General features: G+C 46.0%; 1 protein-coding gene across 9 annotated transcripts in view; it reads right to left on the minus strand.

Moving 5' to 3' along the window:
- Nucleotides 1-20,132, minus strand: part of KATNAL1 (katanin catalytic subunit A1 like 1) — a 306,368-nt gene that overhangs the window by 139,995 nt on the left and 146,241 nt on the right. For 5 of the 9 annotated variants that reach the window (XR_007515202.1, XM_049867866.1, XM_049867859.1 and 2 more), the window contains exon 1: nt 2,742-2,868. The exons of 1 other annotated variant lie outside the window; for it this stretch is intronic. The gene's annotated coding sequence lies outside the window, so the exon portion shown is untranslated. 3 more of the 9 variants (XM_049867865.1, XM_049867860.1, XM_049867863.1) reach the window with 3 other exon arrangements.

Consider the following 20,132-nt stretch of genomic DNA (forward strand, 5'->3'; position numbering starts at 1 on the left):
AACACAAACCTAATGACACCACTACTCTATTTGAAATTCTTCAACAGTCTCCCCATATTGAAGAAAAATTCTAAACTCTTAGCATGCTACCAACTCCTTTAAGTTCTGGGCTCTCCAACTGTCCTGCAAGTATTCAGGGTCCAGCCATACAGAACTACCTGAAGTTGTTAGCTGCCGTTGAGTCAACTCTGACTTACGGCAACCCCATGCGCAACAGAACAAAACGTTCCTTGGTCCTGAATGTTCACAATCATTGGTATGCTCAAGCCCACTGTTTGGCCACTGTGTATTTTGAGTGCCTCCCAATCTAGGGGCCCATCTTCCAGTACTGTATCAGATAATATTCTGTTGTGATCCTGAGGGTTTTTATTGGCTAATTTTCAAAAGCAGATCTCCAGGCCTTTCTTCCTAGTCTGTCTTAATCTGGAAGCTCTGCTGAAACTTGTCCACCATGAGTGACCCTGTTAGTATCTGAAATACTGGCAACATAACTTCCAGCATCATAGTAACATGAAAGCCACCACAGTACAACAGAACTAAATGAAGAAATAAAGTCTCTGGGGAGCCTAGAGGGTCACTGTAAGTCGGAATCGACTGGACAGCAACAGGTTCTATTGCAATTCATGGCGACCCCATGTGTGTCAGTGTAGAGTTGTGCTCCGTAGGGTTTTCGATGTGGTTTTTTGGAAGTAGATAGCCAATTCTTTCTTCCAGCACACTTCCCGGTGGACTCAAACTTCTAACCTTTTTGTTAGCATGTTAGCCATTTGCATCACCCGGGGACTTCATATAGAACTATCAACCCGTTGCCCCATAGGGTTTCCAAGGCTGTAATCTTTACGGAAGTAGACTGCCGCATCTTCCTCCCGCGGAGCAACTGGTGGGTTCAGAACCACTGGCCTTTCGGTTAGCAGCTGAGCACTTAACCACTGCACCACCAGGGCTCCTTACAGAACTAGGGTTCGCCAAATATAAAATACTCATCCTTAAATCCATCCTTTCCTCATGCTATACCGTTTGCCTACAATGACTTTCCTCACCTTCTCCCCAGTGAAAGCTTACTATAGCTTTCTTGACACAAGCCAAATGTCACAACATACTGGAGACTCCCCCTGACCTGCTTAGGTGGAGTCAGTACCTTCCTACCAACTGGTAAGGAGAATGGCCATCAGCAGTGGAGACAGTGACTAGAATTAGACCCAGCTGGGTTCAAATCCAATTCCTGCCTTACCATCTGGCCTCAGTTTCCTCATCTCTAAATAACAGTGGTTACTTTGGAGGATTATAAATAAGGGGCTGCACGCAAAAGGCTCTGCATAGTGCCTCCTATCCAGTAAACATTCAGTAAGTATTTCCGTTGTATTATTATTTATCCCCATTCTGGGCTCCCACAGCAACCTGCACATACCTTTATGTATCATGCTACCAAAATGACATGGCGGTTTGCCCAAACAAGACACAGGCTATCTTCTAGTCATGTCCTTACTGCCACCACCTGGCAGAATGCCTGGCACATAACACGTTCTTAAATTTTGAATGAATAAATTAAATACTTCAGATCCCTGTACTAGAGAACATATGGTCTCAATTTTTTCTAATGGCCTTATTAAACCCACTCTGCATCTCCCTCTCCTACAAAATTGCTACTTTAAATAAAGTTTAAAGAGGTCAGTTTCATTTTAATTGAGAGAAAAAAAAATTTTTATAGTGTTCCGGGCCTTATGTCACTTTCTTGTTTCTCAAACACCACAAAAAAAAAAAAAAAAACCACAAAACGATCAACCATTTTCCAACATTGTATGGCTATGTTCCCACTAAAAAAATGTCTAAAGGGGCCTTCAAGATGAGTTTTCTAAATTGGTGTGCCTGCTTCATTATCACCAGGCCGTGAGCCAGCTCGAAGGCGTGCCCCAGCAAAGAAAACACCAGAACATGGCATTTTTATTCTTAAAACATGCTCCTGATATACCAGACCAAATGGGCAACACCTGCCCAAAAGCAAAGACGACAAGGCAAGAAGGCGCAGGAACACTGGACGAATGGACACGGAAAGCCCAGGTGGAAAAGGAAACGGGGAGATTGCTGACACATTGCAGGGACAGCAATTAATGTCACAAAACAATTTGTGTATAAAATTTTGAATGGGGAAAAAAATGCTCCTGAGAAATTCTGAAAAACACTGGAATAATCAAAGAAAATAATTCCTACTACCCACTGCTTAAAAAAACAAAAAAGAGAAGTCTCTGCTTGAAACACTATTAGTCATTAAATCTGAACTAACCTTTAAAATAGATGGAGTCAAACCATGTGTAGGCAGAATTCAGTCTGTTAAGTTGGGGGTGGGACTCATTTTACAACCTTGAGCCTCAATAAATAAAATGCAAAACGGTAAAGCACACATACACACACACAACCTCATAATAGCAGTGGTGTCTTTTATCTACATCTACACCCAATCTTTAAACATCTCTGCCCTTTGAGCAACTGTTAATTGATGGTTTCATATGCAAACGCGTCTGAGCTACTTTAGAATAACCTTGATCCAGTCCCCAGCTAGGGGACGGATTCGCTCTCAGGTGTGTGACATACATACGGTTCTGCACCGACAGCAGCACCCTGGATGGGCAGAGGCGGGCAGGCCCAGGCCCTGCCGCTGGTGGCTGCTCATCCCTGGGATTGCCCAGGGCGGTGCCCCGGCCGGGCGGGCCCAATGAATGGCAGGGCGGGAAACCCCATCTCACCTCCACTCCCTTCCCCGGCGCACAGAGCCCCGTTCCGGGACCACCCAGGGGCCCCCTCAGGGCAAAGACAGGTTTTCTCTCCCCCAGCCGGCTCCAAGTATATCGGTCTTTCCCAGGAGCCCGGGCCGCCGGACTTTGTAGTTTTCCCGTCCAGACCACTCCACCGCGGCCGCGAGCCCGAAGCGCCACCGGACTACAAACCCCAGGATGCCGCGCGAGGCCCCGCTCCCCTCCGCCCACGGCGGCCGACGCCCAGCCCTGGCGCCTCCGGGGCGGGGCCGCCAGCCGTGGTACCCTAACACCTGCTTTCCTGCTCGGGCCCGTCTCCCTTTGACTCATTACCTAGGTGCCGCACGTGGCGAGCTGGCAGTTCGCGCTGAGGTCCAGGTGGAGTGGGGGTGGGGCGAGGCCGTTAGCTCCCGACGTGCGTGAGAAGGCGGTGGCGGCGCAGGGTTGCCATGGCAGCGCGGCCGGCGGCGGGGGGAGCGCGGGAAGAGGGCGGGGGAGGGGCCGTCGGAGTTGGGCGCGGGGAGGGGCCTGCGGGCGCCGCCCGGGTGTGGGTGGGGAGGGGAGAGAAGGGGGACGGTGACACTGAGGGGGACGGTGACTAAGTGAGCTCTGGGGCTGCGTGACGAGCCGGCTGGCAGCGTCCAATCCCGGCGGAGGGCCGCGTCTCCTGCTCTCTGCAGAGCCGCTTACCCTGCTGTCTGCTGGGAGGAGGCCGCTGGCGTCAGATTTTCGCAGCGCCTGGCTCTTCTTAGAGGGCATCTGGGCCAGCTCCTCCCCCGCTGGCCCCGGGTGGGACATCTGCAGCCTGAGCCCCCGTGCGTGCGCTGTTCCGCAGTCAAATAGAATTCGCTGTGTCACGCCGCCTTTCTGCCATGCCTCTGAGGGATGTAAACAAGCCATTTGATAAAATGGAATGCGTGTGGCCTTTGGAATGACTCAGGAGGTTTCAGAGCTTTTACGTGGCACTGTTGTTGTTAGGTGCCATTGAGTCGATTGGGACTCATAGCGACCCCGAGTGATAAGAGAACTGCCCCATAGGGTTTTCTTGGCTGTCCTCTTTACAGAAGCAGATCACCAGGTCTTTCTTCCGTGGTGCCACTAGGTGGATTCAGACTACCAAACTTTCAGCCGAGAGGATGTGGTAAATTCTGTGAGAAGAGAACATCCTTCCAGTTTAGAGGGTGGAGAGCAGTGTTTCTCAGTCTTTTTGTTGTTGTTATTGCCCTTCCTCCTTAGAAATTTTTTGTTTTTCATCACCACCATCTTCATGAAATTTTAATACCATAGATATACTGCCTATCTGTATATGTATATCTGTGATTTGTACATAAAAGGAGTAAGGTTTTTTTTCTTCTTCTGCTGTTGTTGCGTGCTGTGAGTCGACTCCAGCTCATAGTGACCCCATGTGACAGAGTAGAACTTCCCCATGGGGTTTTCTAGGTCGTAATCTTCGCTATGGGAGCAGATCACCAGGTCTTTCTCCTTGGAGCCACTGGGTGGGTTTAGCAGTTGAGCGCTTAATGGTTGCGCCACCAGGACTCCCGAAGTTGCACTGATTTAATTGCATGCAGGTCTTAGACTCTCTCTGAGGGCATCTTTTGTGGCCTCTCCATGATCGTCTCAGACAGGCAGTATAGTGTAAACTGGGGTTAAGAGCATGAGCTTCATTAGTTCATGTCATGCTGCTGTAGTTGTTAGCTGATAACTAGGGCCAAGTCGCACACTCTGAACTTCAGTGTTTTCATTTGCAGAATGGTAATAATATTTGTCTCATAGAATTCATTTGCAAAGTAAATGTGTTAATACTGATGAAGCTCTACTATGACTGAACACTCTGATCAAAGATTCTGTAGAAGAATCCTAATCAAAAGGGGGAAATGAAGAACAGAATTTCAAATTCAGAATGGAATCCAGACTTTCTCAATTCATTGAGGCTGGATGAACCTCCTAAACTATTGCCCTGAGATAATCTTTAAATCTTAAACCAAAAATATCCCCTGAAGTCTTCTTAAAACCAATCAATACTCCTAATAATCTATAACCTCAGTCTCATCATGAGAAAAACATCAAGACAAATTCCAATACGGGGACATTCTTCAAAACACCTGACCAGTATTCCTCAAACTCTCAAGTTCATCATAAGCAAGCAAAGTCTGAGAAACTGTCACAGCCAAGAGGCCCCTGAGGAGATATGACAACTAAATGTAGCATGGGATCCCGGAACAGAAAAAAGAGACAAGGTAAAAACTAGGGAAATCTGAATAAAGTATGGACTTTAGTTAATACAAATGTATCAATATGTATGAATACTGGTTTATTAATTGTGGCAAATGTGCCATACTAATTTAAGATGTTAATAAAAGGGAAACTAGATGTCAGGGTGGCGCATTGATTAAGAGCTTGGCTGCTAAGCAAAAGGTCGGCAGTTTTTATCCACCAGCTGCTCCTTGGAAACCCTAAGGAAACCGTTGTATTCTGTGTTACAGGGTCCCTGTGAATCAGATGACAAGGGGTTTGGTTTTTTTGTTTTGTTTTTTTTAGACGTAGGCTATATGGGATCTCCGTATGCTCCTCCTCAGGTGAAAAATGTGGCAAACTACTTCTGTAAAGATTTACAGCCTTGGAAACCCTGTGGGGCAGTTCTACTCTCTTACAGGGTAGCTATGAGTCAGAATCCACTCAATGGCAATAGGTTTGGTTTGGCAGTTACGTAAAAAACTAAGTATGCAGCTACCATGTGAACCCAAATTGCACTCCTGGGCACTTACCTGGAGCCCTGGTGGCGCAGTGGTTAAGAGCTCGGCTGCTGACCAAAAGGTCAGCAGTTCAAATCCACCAACTACTCCTTGGAAACCTTACGGGGCAGCTCTCATCTGTCCTGTGGGGTCACTATGAATGAAAAATTAAACCGTGATGCAATCATACCATGGAATACTACTTACTAATAAAAGTTGTTGACACAGGAAACAAACAAAAAACAATAGTATAACTTAACTAGTAATGAATGCCTGCCTTGGGCATTGTAGGCTTTTAAAGAACTATCTATATGAGATCAAACTGAGGATAGCAGCAGGAAAGGTTAGATAGGAAGCTTAGGGGACAGTGAGTTCATGTTAATGGAGGAGGAACAACTCAGAAAAGGAAGGTGAGAATGTTGCTCAACTTGAAGAATATAATCAGTGCCTCTGAGTTGTTGTACATGTGGAGACAGTTGAATTGGCATATGTCTTGCTGTGTATAGTCTCAACAACAGCAACAAAAAAAATAATAAAAATAAACCCTGCAATTAAAAAAAAAAATACTGATGAAACACTATAATACAAAGCCTGGCATTTACAATTGCTTTTAAATATTAGTTATTTAATCCATGGTGATGAAAGAATAGTGGTTGCCTGGGCCGGGGGTGGGGTTTGGCTGACAGGGAATTTTCTGTAGTGATGGAAAAATAACAGATTTTGATAAAGGTGTAGGCTACAGAGGGATACATGTTTATTGCAACTCATGGAATGGTACTCAAGATTTGTACGTTTCACTGTCATAAAAGGAACATAAAAATATTACTTACTAGAGCTGCAAGAGACCAGGGAGATAGTAGAAGCCAGATCTCCAGATTTTACCCACAATAGTAAAGCCTAGAGATTTAAGGAAACTGGGGGCAGGGATACAGGTACTTACTGACCCTGTCCGTTTCCTAGTAATAAATGTATCTTGAGAGATGATGGTTGAAAATAGCAAGCAACTATGTGTGTCATCCATTTGTCAGTCAGGGTCACCGTGTCCACAGAGATCTTGTAGAAATTGACTGGAGCCCCTTATCCACCTCCGGAGCCCCTTATCCATCTCTGGAGCCCCTTATCCATCTCTGGGGCCCCTTATCCACCTCCTGAGCCCCTTATCCAAGATCGCACATTCCCTGGGGGCTTGCAGTTTCGGGTCACAGGTGGCTCTGAGTTCTTGCTTTTTCTGAATGCTTAGTTTCCCTCACGTCTTACCTTCAGCACCTCTTTTCTCTGCTCCTGCTGGCACATGGGTAGGACTCCAACCCTTTTCTTTGATTTCCCCCAAAACCATTCAAGCTGTTTGCATGCAGACTTTTGTGAAGGTCTAGAGCAGCTGAGGGGTTTTTAAATGAAGGATCCGAAAGAAGCTAAGAATAAGAATTCCCTGTTCTTAAAAGTCCCTCAGTCCCCCACCTCACCCCTTGGCCCTGGTACACACGCCTCTCTCTCCTTTCACCTTAGCCTGCGACCCCCCTACTAGCCACAGTCTCTGGTCCCACCTTCCCGACTCTTTTCTCTTTTCACAGTAGTTTTAATTATCTCGGTCTCCTGCACCTTCAGGGTCACCTTACATTCCTAACCTGTTAATCAAAATATTTTCTTAAGCCAACAAAGTACGTGTACTTGTTGCCCTCGAGTCCATTTCAACTCATAGCAACCCTACTGGACAGAGTAGAACTGCCCCATAGGGTCTTCTTGGCTGTAATCATTTGGGGAGCAAACCACTAAGTCTTTCTCCTTCTGAGCTGCTGGTGGGTTTGAACTGCCGACCTTTCAGTTTGCAGCTGAGCACTTAACCACTGCACCACCTGGGCTCCTTAGCAAAGAAAGTACCTTCCCCAGAATGAACTCTGGTGGCAGCTCTTAAAATAATTTTTTTCATCCCAGTATATATCTGCAGATTCTGTTTGATTCAGCCCACGGTGTAGTTATTCAGTAAAGTAAGCAGCTCATGTACAGGGCTACCTTCATGGTGGGTCCAATTATAAAAACCACTTTCTGACATCCATGAGAGTGGTTTGCTCTGTTTAGCAGCTCATGTACCAAGCTACCTTCATGGTGGGTCCAATTATGAAAACCACTTTCTGACATCCATGAGAGTGGTTTGCTCTGTTTAGCATAAATGAGGAAGCAGGCGATAGGAGCTGCGATCTGTTACCTAGGAGAAAGAAAAGAAACCAAAGTCCACATCATCATAGCTTATATTGTGAAGAAAGGAAAGACAGCACTCAGGCAACAAGGCCCAGAACAAAATCTGAGCATTCAGCAGTAATGGCATGTTTACAGAGGCGACACCTGAACCTGTGGCTGGAGCAATTTGGGCCCAAGTCTGCATATATAATGAGCATGTAAATAGAATCTCCTTTGCTCACAGAGAAGGTGAAACTGATCTGCTATCAACTGAACACATGTTTTTCTAGCAGGGACGATAGGTTCACTTGATCCATCTCTCCTGCGTCTTGTTTCCCTTGTGGCCAGTCGCTTGCATCTGCGAGGCAGCTGGCCAGGGTTGTAGTGCAACCCACAGCCGTGAACAAGCCTCCAGATGCCAGGTCCCAACGCATAGCCCTCCTTGTATTTTGAAGCCAGTATCCCTGCGAAGCCACTCAGCAGGACGAGACACCAAGAGAGAATGGATGACAGCAGTGACGTGGAACAGCTGCTTTGCAGGAAGCTGAAGAGAACAGTCAGCGAGGGAAGACCATGAGCCACTGAAGCACGGCCTTCAAAAACCACACACGGCTAGGGGCAGCCGGGGAAGAACGAGGGCAAGAAACTTTATTGTTTTTGCCGGGTACTTTGGCCCAGTTCAAGTGATAGTTAAACACATTCCGCAGATCTCAAAAGTAGAGCTGAAGGAACAAGACAGGTGAGTCCATATAGCCAGGCAGTGTGGTCAGGAGCCCTCCTTAAAGAGACTTGGCGCATCAGAGTCGAAGCCAGATTTTTCCCCTCGGCTCTCAGTCTTCTCCACCTCTGTAGCATTTGACTTTGCTGACAGCCCCTCCCTAGTGGCCCGTGATTTGGTTCTCTTCAAAGCTTTCCAAACACTGCTTCGTTGTGTCATCCATTAGCTCTTCTAAACTAGTTGCCAAGGAATCAGTGCCAACTCATAGTGACCTCACGTGTGCCAGAGTAGAGCTGTGCTCCTTAGGTTTTCAATGACTGATTTTTCAGAAGTAGATTGCCAGGCCTTTCTTCTGAGGCACCTCTGGGTAGAGTCCATTCTCCAACCTTTCAGTTAGCAGCCAAGTGCATTAACCCTTTGCACTACTCAGAGACTCCCTTCCCTGGTCCTTAACCGTGGAAATACTTCCCAAGGTCCAATCTCTGTAGGAGGGACCAGTCCTTAGAGGAGGACATCATGCTTGGTAAAGTAGAGGGTCAGCAAAAAAGAAGACCCTCAGTGAGATGGACTGACACAGTGGCTGCAACAGTGCCCTCAAAAGTGCCTACTATTGTGAGGATGGCTCAGAACCTGGCAACGTTTCATTCCGTTATACATAAGGTTACTGTGAGTTGGTGCCTACTCAACTGCACCTAACAGCAAAAATCTCTGCACCCTCTGTTTCCAAGGTTTCAGCTCTCAGCTCTGGTTGACACTCAGATTTCCCTTGCTAATTTTGGTCTCCAAGTTCCAGTACTGCACTGAGCGTGCCTTGTGCTTACCTTGTTCTAGGGCTTTTACCGTTCTGTACCTGGGATGCCTCCCCCAACCCCATCTAAATTCTACTTATCCTTCAAAAACCATGGGCTGCCAGGAGAAGGAATAAATCTGTCTTGGAAGAAGTACAGCCAGAATGCTCCTTAGAAACAAGGATAGTGAGACTTCATCTCACATACTTAGGACATGTTATCAGGAAGGACCAATCCCTGGAGAAGGACATCATGCTTGGTGGAGCGGAGGGTCAGACAAGTGACAGACTGACAGACGAGTGGTGGCCGTAAAGATTACAGCCTAGGAAACTATATGGGGCAGTTCTACTCTGTCCTACGGGGTCACTATGAGTCAGAATCAACTCGATGATACACAACAGCCTGGTGGTTTGCTAAGTAGAGGGTTACATGTAAACCTTCAATGGGTTGACCCAATAGCCATAGCAATGGACTCAAACAGCAACAATCATGAAGACGATGCAAGACCAGGCGGCGTTTCCTTCTGTTATCCGTAAGGTTGCTGTGAGTCGGAGCCGACTGGACAGCATGTAACCACCACCACCCAAGGTGACCTTTTTACTTTGACAGTCCTCTAACGCCTGCTTCAGCAGTTCCCTATACTGAATTCTTTCTGCTGAAATACTCTGATTTCTTTTTTCCTGACTGATACGTGTAGTGGTTTGTGAAGTGAAATATATTTCTTACCTTGAATGTAAGTCAAAAGGTTTTAAGAATCACTGCCTAGAGGAGCAGGAGAGTTCTTAAACAAATAGATGTCCTCAGTGCCAAGGGGCCATGCCAACATGTAGAGGTGTTCTGAATTCCAGGTCTGTGAAGAGCAGAGAAGGAGCCCTGGTGGCACTGTGGTTAAGTGCTCACCTGATAACCGATAAGTCAGCAGCTAAAACCCACCCATTGCTTCACAGGAGAAAGTTGTGGCAGTCTGCTTCTGTCATTGATTGCATTATGTCCCCCCAAAAATGTGTGTTATTAACTTGGTTAGGCCATGATTCCCAGTATTCTGTGTTGTCCTCCATTTTGTGATTGGAATTTTATGTTAAAGAGGATTAGGGTGGGATTGTAACACCCTTACCAGATCACATCCCTGATCCAATGTAAAGGGAGTTTCCCTGGGGTGTGGCCTGCACCACCTTTTCTCTCTCAAGAGGTAAAAGGAAAGGGAAGTAAGCAGAGAGTCAGGGACCTCATACCACAAAGAAAGCAGCCCCGGGAGCAGCAGAGCGCGTCCTTTGGACCTGAGCTTCCTGTGCTGAGATGCTTCCAGACCAAGGGAAGACTGATGAGAAGGACCTTCTTCCAGAAGTGACAGAGAGAGAAAGACTTCCCCTGGAGCTGGCGCCCTGAATTTGGACTTCGAGCCAACTGGACTGTGAAAGAATAAACTTCTCTTTGTTAAAGCCGTCTACTTGTAGGTGACTAAGACAGCTTCCACAAAGATTTACAGCCTTGGAGACCCTATGGGGCAGTTCGACTCTGTCCTGTAGGGTGGCTATGATTCAGAATCAACGTAATGGCAGCAGGTTTTATTAGGAAGAGAAAAGAAGCAAAAAGTTGATGATGAAGAAAGCCAGGAGACCAACCTCAGAAAGTGAAGTGGAACACAGTGTGAGTGGAAGGCAGGATTGAAGAGAGAGATTTTCAGGGCAGCAAGTGTGCCTCTCTGATGCTGCCCTTTTTTGTAGGTAGTATGAGGAGATAATAGACAAGAGAAGGAGATGAAGACGCTTTGCCTTCTCCAGTCAAACTGAGGCTTTTGCTCTGTTTTATTCATGACCTTTTCTATACCTGCGCCTCAGCACTTCCATTAGAAACCACCACCCACTGCCGTCGAGTCGATTCCGACTCATAGCGATTAGGATAGGGGCCTTAAAGAGCAGAACCATTAGGCCAATCTCACTTAATCACATCTTCCTAATGAAAAGAACTGCTTCACATTTAAAAATTCAAAGTATGTCTTACGTATGCCAAAATAAACACAAAACCTCTTGGCAGTAGTCTGTGGGGATTCTCCTTGCTTATGATTTTGCATGTCTTTACGCTAATTTAGCAATGTGAACAGAAAACCCAAGACTCGAGGCTGTTAAGTGGATTTGTAACACGCAGGAGCGTTGTGTGTATGTAACTCAGCGAGTGAATATATAGCCATCGACGATGTCTGGAGTAATAGTATTTTCATCGAGCAACGCAGTAACTCAGAGTAGAAACTCTGCTAATAGGTTAGCAACACTTCTCCTTTCATTTAACTCTTCTAGGACCTTACATTTAGTAGAGGAACAGATAGCCCAATGTGAATTACTCAGGCGAACACTGGCAAGAGCTCCTTCATTTGTGACGTGCAGAATATCCGCTGCTGTTGTGTGCTGTCAAGTTGATTCCAACTCATAGCGACCCCATGTGACGGAGTAGAGCTGCCCCGGAGGGTTTCCTAGCCTGTAATCTTTACCAGAGCAGATTGCTAGGGTCCTTTTTCCCACGGAGCGGCTGGTGAGTTCGACCCGCTGAAGTGTGTGCCTCCAGGGCTCCTTTCCATGAAGATTACAGCCCAGGTAAACCCTATGGGGCAGTTCTGCACTGTCGAACGGGGTCACTGAGTTAGAGTCAACTCGACGACATGAAACAGCCACAAGGTGGTTGTATCCATTTACTTTCACAACAGCTGGGTAAGAGAATTCCTACTTCATGGAATCTAGAAATTATCCACCTTTTTTTTTTTTGCTGCTCTGATGCATGTGAAAGCAGGAAAGTGTGTTTGCATTTGAGTCTGGTGTCAGGGTCTGAAAGTCAAGTCAGGAATATGAGACCAAAGCGAAGGAAGCCAAGAAAGACAAATGTGAATTGTTGTTGTTTTTGTTGGATGCCATCAAGTCGATTCCCAATCATAGCCACCCGAATTGACGAGTAGAACTGCCCCATTGGATGTTCTTGGCCACAGTCTTTACAGAAGCAGATTGCCAGGTCTTTTCTCCCTCGGTGCTGCTGGTGGGTTCAAACCACTGACTTTTCAATTAGTAGCCAAATGCTTAATTATTGGGCCGCTAGGGCTCCTTAATATCACACGCAAGCAAAATTTTGCTGAAGATCATTCAAAAACAGCTGCAGCAGTATATCCACTGGGAACTGCCAGAAATTCAGGCTGGTTTCAGAAGAGGACACGGAACCAGGGATATCACTGATGATGTCAGATGGATCCTGGCTGAAAGCAGAGACTACCAGAAGGATGTTTACCTGTGTTTTATTGACTATGCAAAGGCATTCGACTGTGTGGATCCTAACAAATTATGGATAACATTGCTAAGAACGGGAATTCCAGAACACTTAATTGTGCTCATGAGGAACCTTTACATAGATCAAGAGGCAGTTGTTCAGACAGAACAAGGGGATACTGATTGGTTTAAAGTCAGGAAAGTTGTGCGTCAGGGTTGTATTCTTTCACCATACCTATTCAATCTGTATGCTGAGCAAATAATACAAGAAACTGGACTATATAAAGAAGAACGGGGCATCAGGATTGCAGGAAGACTCATTAACAACCTGCATTATGCAGATAACACAAACTTTCTTGCTGAAAGTGAAGAGGACTTGAAGCACTTAGCAATGAAGATCAAAGACCACAGCCTTCAGTATGGATTGCATCTCAACATAAAGAAAACAAAGATCCTCACAACTGGACCAATGAGCAACGTCATGATAAACGGAGAAAAGATTGAAGTTGTCAAGGATTTCATTTTACTTGGATCCACAATCAACAGCCGTGGAAGCAGCAGTCAAGAAATCAAAAGACATGTTGCATTGGGTAAATCTGCTGCAAAGGACCTCTTCAAAGTGTTGAAGAGAAAAGATGTCACCTTGAAGACTAAGGTGCACCTGACCCAAGCCATGGTATTTTCAACTGCATCATATGCATGTGAAAGCTGGACAATGAATAAGGAAGACCGAAGAAGAATTGACGCCTTTGAATTGTGGTGTGGCAAAGAATATTGAATATACCACGGACTGCCAAAAGAACAAACAGATCTGTCTTGGAAGATGTACAACCAGAATGCTCCTTAGAAGCAAAGATGGCGAGACTGTGTCTTACACACTTTGGACATGTTGTCAGGAGGGATCAGTCCCTGGAGAAGGACATCATGTTTGGCGGAGTACAGCGTCAGTGGAAAAGAGGAAGACCCTCTATGAGGTGGATTGACACAGTGGCTGCAGCAATGAGCTCAAGCATAACAATGATTCTAAAGATGGCACAGGACCGGGCAGTGTTTCATTCTGTCGTGCATGGGGTCGCTGTGAGTCAGAACCGACTCGATGGCACCTAACAACAGCAACAGGGCTCCTTAAATGTGCATTTGGCAATGTCTTAGTTATCTACTGCTGCATAACAAATTACCACAAACGTATAGGCTTCAAACAGCATGCATTTATTATCTCACATATTCTGTGGGTCAGGGATCCAGGCATAGCTGAGCTGGGCTCTCTGCTGCAGGGCGTCTCGTGCAGCTGTGATCAAGGTGTTGGCCAGGGCTTGAATGGGAGAGCCTTCCAAGCTCACAGGTCATTGGCAGGATTTAGTTCCTTGCAGGCAGCTGGACTGAGTGTCTCAGTTCCTTGTTGGCTCTTGGCCAGAGGCTGCCTTCACTTCTTTGCCATCTGAGCCTCTCCATAGGGCAGCTCAGTCCTTGGGTGGTGCCAGCAGTTAATGCGCTTGGCTGCTAACTGAAAGGTTGGAGGTTTAAGTTCGTCCAGAGGAGCCTCAGAGGAAAGGCCTGATGGATCTGCTTCCCCAAAATCAGCCACTAAACCCCTGTAGAGCACAGTTTTTCTGTGACACACACGGGGTCTCCAGGAGTCAGAATCTATTCAGCAACAGCTGGTCTACTGGTAGAGGGTCGCTCCCAACATGCCAACTTGCTTCGCAGGACTTGCCAGGGTGAGACTTGCTAGCAAGAGGAAGGTAAGATCTTAAGTAATTTATTAATGGAATTCCATCACCTTTGCTGTATTCTGTCGGTTAGAAGCAAGTCAGAAGTCTCATTCACACTCAGAGGGAGAAGATTACACAACGGTGTGAAAGCCAGGAGGCGGGATCACTTAGAGCTGTCTTAAAGGGTCTATACACTGTACCAAACCAGCCCCATCAAGCTGATTCCAACTCATAGTGACCTATAGGACTGAGTAGAGCATAGGGCTTCCAAGGAGTGGCTCATGGATTCGAACTGCCAACATTTTGGTTAGTAGCCAACCTCTTAACCACTGTGCCACCAAGGCTTCCTATCCACTATAGGCAGGTATAATAGTTAAGGATATTGGTTAGCCTGACATTACAGACCCAAATAATAATGGCCAAAATAAGACTAGAGGTTTTTTATTTGTCCCTCACAAAGCTCTGGATAGGTAGTCTAAGGCTGGTATGGAAGCTCTGTAACGATCAGGGACCTGTGCTCCCCTATCTCATTGAGCTGCCATTCTCAACATGTGCCTTTTACCTCACTGCACAAGATAGCTGCCTCAGCACCTGCCATCATGCTGCATTCCAACCACTGAAATCAATTTTACACGAAAATGAAAATCTGATCATGTCACTCTTCTGGGTGAAACCCTTCAATGGTACTTCCAACCTACAGCAGGGCATCCTTGTGAATGGAGACTGTGTCTTTACACTTTTGAATTCCCAGCACTAGCATTGCTGTTGTCAGTTGCCATCGAGTCAGCCCCAACTCACCACCACTCCGTGCACGATGGGACAAAACACCGCCCCGTCCTGAGCCATCCCAGGGATTGGTTGGGGATCAGACCGTCGTGATCCACAGAATTTTCATTGGCTAATTTTTGGAATTAGAATGCCAGGTCTTTCTTCCTAGTCTGTCTTAGTGTAGAAGCTCCAAGGAAACCTGTTCAGCATCATAGCAACACACAAGCCTTCACGGAAAGATGGGTGGTGACTATGCTCGAGGTAGATTGTCCAGGAATCAAACCTGGGTCTCCTGCATGGAAGGTGAGAATTCTACCACTGAATCACCACTGCCCAGCCCTACCATAGTGCCTGACATAAAAACTTAATGTTTCTTATACAAATAAACGAATGAATGTCATAGAGAAAGAAGTTCCTCACAACATTTATTAAAATCTCTTGTACACAGGGCATGGGGCTGGAGAGAATTATGAAAAAAATAGTGGAACTTGACATTGCTAAATAAAAAAAAAGAGGTATAAACTGAGCCATATTTATAAATGTTGTTGTGTGCCACCGAGTCGATTCCGACTCAGTGACCCTACAGGACGGAACAGAGCTGCCCCCATAAGGTTGTCTAGGCTGTAATCTTTACGGGAGCAGATGGTCCGGTTTCTCCTGAGAAGCCACTGGATGGGTTTAAACCACCAACCTTTCAATTAGCAGCCGAGTGCTTAACCACCGCGCCACCAGGGCTCCTTATTTATAAATAAGGTCTGTCTTTATATCCACAGCTAAGTGTGGTCAGACGGCTCCCTGACAGTGGATTGAATGATGAAAGTGTTCTCAGTCTAGAATTGAAGGAGCTCATTTCTTTAATCCCTGCTCTTCACTGGTTGCCTAGTTTCATCTTTTCTAAGAGAAACCTCAGACGCTTCTCTCCTAATCCAAGTCTGCTCCCGAACAGTGGGGCCCAGTGTCGAGAAGAAGAGTGCAGCCGTCCAAGTGATTTTTGAACAAGTACCCCACGTGGCTAATTCAGGGCCCTCCCAAATGGGCCCAGGAAGCCAGAGCGAGGTGGCTTGGCCTGTTACTGACTACACACCAGCTTCTTCAGATGCCAAGAAGAGCCAGAAAATTCAGGAATGCAGCAGGGGTGGGATGAGTCCAAAATGATTCTCTGTCCCACTTCCAGACACTTCTTTCAGTACCATTCTGCAGTCCTGGCTGGTAGATTAACTAATAGTCCAGGCCCAAAACCAATGCAGACTGTATTATAGAAAGAGTAGAACATCGGAAGGTAACAACTTATGCTTTGGCTTCGTTTAAAATTCCACGAGTAGGGTAACAGCATTAAAAGTAACCTGGCCTCTCACACCACGGCTTTCTCCCTCTAGTTAACAATAATAGCAACTGCTTATATTTGTACCAGCGTTTATAGTCTACCAGGTGCTTTAGGAAACCCTGGTGGCATAGGGGTTAAGTGCTACGGCTGCTAACCAAAAGGTCAGCAGTTTGAATCCACCAGGTGCTCCTAGGAAACTCTATGGGGCAGTTCTGCACTGTCCTATAGGGTCGCTATGAGTCGGAATGAACTTGACGACACCGGGTTTGGTTTTGGTTTGGGGGAGGTGCTTTATTTCGTTTGATCCTCAGAGCTACCCTGTCAGGTAGGTGGTGTTGGTTGGAGCTGTCGAGTCGATTCTGACTCACAGTGACCCCATGTGACACAGCAGAACTGCCCCATAGGGTTTCCTAGGATGTAATCTTTACAGAAAGCAGATCACCAGGTCTTTCTCCCACAGAGCTGCTGGGTAGGTTCGAACTGCCAACATTTTGGTTAGCAGCCAAGCACTTAACCATCGTGCCACCAGGGCTTCTTGTGAGGTAGGTAGGTATCCCCATTTTGTTGATGAGGAAATTGAGGTTCAAACAGGTAAGACTTCCAGTGGGTTGCACACCAAGCAAATGACCAGAATTGTCTGGGGTTCTAATTTACAGTATCAATTTGTTACAAGGAAAGAGCAATCAGAAACCTGGATTCTAACTCCAACCCTGCTCGCTACTTAGTTTTGTGACCTTGGACATGTCACTCAGCCTTTCTGAGCTTCATTTCCTCACCTGTAAAACACGTCCATAATAAAACTCTTCTGGATTGAATTGTATCCCCCAAAATACGTGTTCAAAGCCTAACCCTTATACCTGTGGTTAAAGCGATCAACTACTAACCAAAATGTCAGTCGTTCAAAACCATCAGCAGTGCCTCGAGAGAAAGATGCGGCAGTCTGCTTCCACAGAGATTTCCAGTCTTTGAAACCCCACGGGGTTGCTATGAGTTGGAATGGACTCAGGGCAGTGGGTTTAGTTTGGTTTTTTAGACCTGTGGTTATAATCACATTTGGGAACAGGTTTTCTTTATTATGTTAATGAAACAATATTAGTGTAGGGTGTGTTTCAAGTCAATCTCTTTTGAGATGTACAAGAGTAGATTAAGCAAGCAAGCACAGAGGGGAAGACAGGTACCACATGATCACCAAGGAACCTAGGAATAGAAGCTGAAAAGAGACGAGGACCTTCTCCCAAAGCGGACAGACAGAAAGCATTCCCCTAGAGCCGGCGCCCTGAATTCCAACTTCTAGCCACCTAAGCTGTGAGGAAATAAATTTGTTTGTTAAAGCTACTCACTCGTGGTATTTCTGTTACAGCAGCACTAGATAACTAAGAAATACCTTCTCTGTCTCCCTCATCAGGTGTTTATAAGGATAAAATAGGGTGGTATGTGTCAAAGTGCTTTATAGCCAAGATGGTAATACACAGATGCCAGGTATTACTAAGCTTTTATAACAAAACAATGAGTGATACCCTTTTTACTTGGACAGTGCATTTCATCACAGCCCTTCACTAATTTTACAACTGAGAAACCGTTTTAATTCTCCTGGGATCCAGATTTCTGGGGTCCATGGAGTTTGGATGGGTTAGTGGGTACCCAGTCCATTGGGCCTGAGGTCTTTTTGAACCTTGATCCTTGAAGAAAATGGTCTCCTGAAAGTCCTCTTCAAGTCGAACAACAGTCTTGCTAGTCATCAGATAGTTTTGCCTTAGGCCTTGTGCTCTTTGGAAGAATTTAGTCAGTTTCAGGAAACAGAATCTCCAGGGGCTGACTGGAAGCTGTGTTTTAGGCTAAGTTATTATATAAACACTCTTCTGGCCCCCATTTCCTTGGCAATGCTGATAAGATGTGGTGTAAGAATTTTGGAAGTCTTTCCCATTTTTGGAACATTTTTGTCTCCCTAGTCAAAATGTTATCCCAATGTGCAAATCATATATTCAGTAAACTCCAATCAATTTCTTTTATCGGCTTAATATGAGTTTTGTTTTAACACAACTGTTTATTGCCTACCTCACTCCCTGTTGCTGCCATCTCTAAAGGTGCAGCAGCAGCTGGCCAGTGAGGAAGGAGGAAGCTCTTCTCAGCGTGCCTTTAGAGAAGCAGTTCTCAGTGTTGTTGTTGTTGTTAGGTGCCATGGAGGTGGTTCCGACTCAGAGAGACCCTATGCACCACAGAACAAAACACTGCCCGGTCCTGCACCATCCTCACAATCATTGTTATGTTTGAGCCCATTGCTGCACCCACAGTGTCAATCCATCTCGTTGAGGGTCTTCCTCTTTTCCGCGGACCCTGTACTCTGCCAAGCATCATGTCCTTCTCCAGGAACTGATCTGTCCTGACATGTCCAAAGTATGTAAGATGCAGTCTCGCCATCCTTGCTTCTAAGGAGCATTCTGGTTGCACTTCTTCCAAGACAGATTTGTTCGTTCTTTTGGCAGTCCATGGTATATGCAATATTCTCCAGCACCACAATTCAAAGGTGTCAGTTCTTCTTTGGTCTTCCTTATTCATTGTCCAGCTTTCACATGCATGTGGTGCGATTGAAAATACCATGGCTCAGTGTGGTAGCACATTAGAATCACCTGAGGAACTTCAAAGGCACCCTCATGGCCCAGTGGTTAAGCGCTTGGCTGCTAGCTGAAAGGTGGAAGGTTGAAACCCACCAGCTGCTCTGTGGGAAAAAGACCATGCTATCTGCTCCCATAAAGATTAGACCTTTGGAAACTCTATGGAGCAGTTCTACTCTGTCACATGGGGTCCCTATGAGTTGAAATCAATTCAATGGCAACACAAAGTCACCACTGATACTAATAAAAATTTTAATCTGGGGGACTGTAAGCATCAGTATTTTTAAAAAAGTTCCCCAAAAATCAAACCCATTGCTGTCATGTCGATTCCGACTCATTGTGACCCTGTTGGACAGAGTTGCCCAACTGATTCTAATATGCAGCTAAGGTTGGGAACCACTGCTACAGAGACTATGTTTATGAATCTGGTTGCAAGGTGCTGCAGAGTCAGCTCCGACTCATGGTAACCCCACTGTCATGGATTGAATTATGTCTCCCCAAAAATGTCTGTATTAACTTGGTTAGGCCATGATTCCCAGTATTGTGTGGTTGTGCTCCATTTTGTGCTTGTAATTTTATTTTGAGAGGATTAGGGTGGGACTGTAACACCACCCTTACTCAGGTCACCTCCCTGATCCAAGGTAAAGGGAGTTTGCCTGGGGTGTGGTCTGCACCAACTTTTATCTCTCAGGAGTTAAAAGGAAAGGGAAGCAAGCAGAGTTGGGGACCTCATACCACCAAAAAACCAGCACTGGGAGCAAAGCATGTCCTTTGGACCTGGGCGCCTGAGAAGCTCCTCCACCAGGGGAAGATTGAGGATGAGGACCTTCCTCCAGAGCCGACAGAGAGAAAGCCTTCCCCTGGAGCTGACACCCGGAATTTGGACTTACAGCCTACTAGACTGTGAGAAAATAAATTTCTCTTTGTTAAAGCCATCACTTGTGGTATTTCTGTTATGGCAGCACTGGATGACTAAGACACCCACGTACAACAGAACAAAACGTTGCCTGGTCCTGCGCCATCTTTCATGAGCCTTGGTACATTTCAGTCCATTATTGTGGTTACTGTATGCCTTCCAGCACTGCATCAGACAGTATTCTTTTGTGATCCATAAGGCTTTCATTGGCTAATTTTGGGCAGTAGGTATCCAGGCCTTTCTTCCTAATCTGTCTTAGTCTTGGAACTCCACTGAAGCCTGTCCACCACGGGTGACCCTGGTGGTATTTGAAATACCAGTGGCACAGTGTCCAGCATCATAGCAATACGCAAGCCACCACAATACCACAAACTGATAGACGGGTGACT

This window comes from Elephas maximus, chromosome 23 (assembly GCF_024166365.1).
Source record: "Elephas maximus indicus isolate mEleMax1 chromosome 23, mEleMax1 primary haplotype, whole genome shotgun sequence".
NCBI lineage: Eukaryota > Metazoa > Chordata > Mammalia > Proboscidea > Elephantidae > Elephas > Elephas maximus.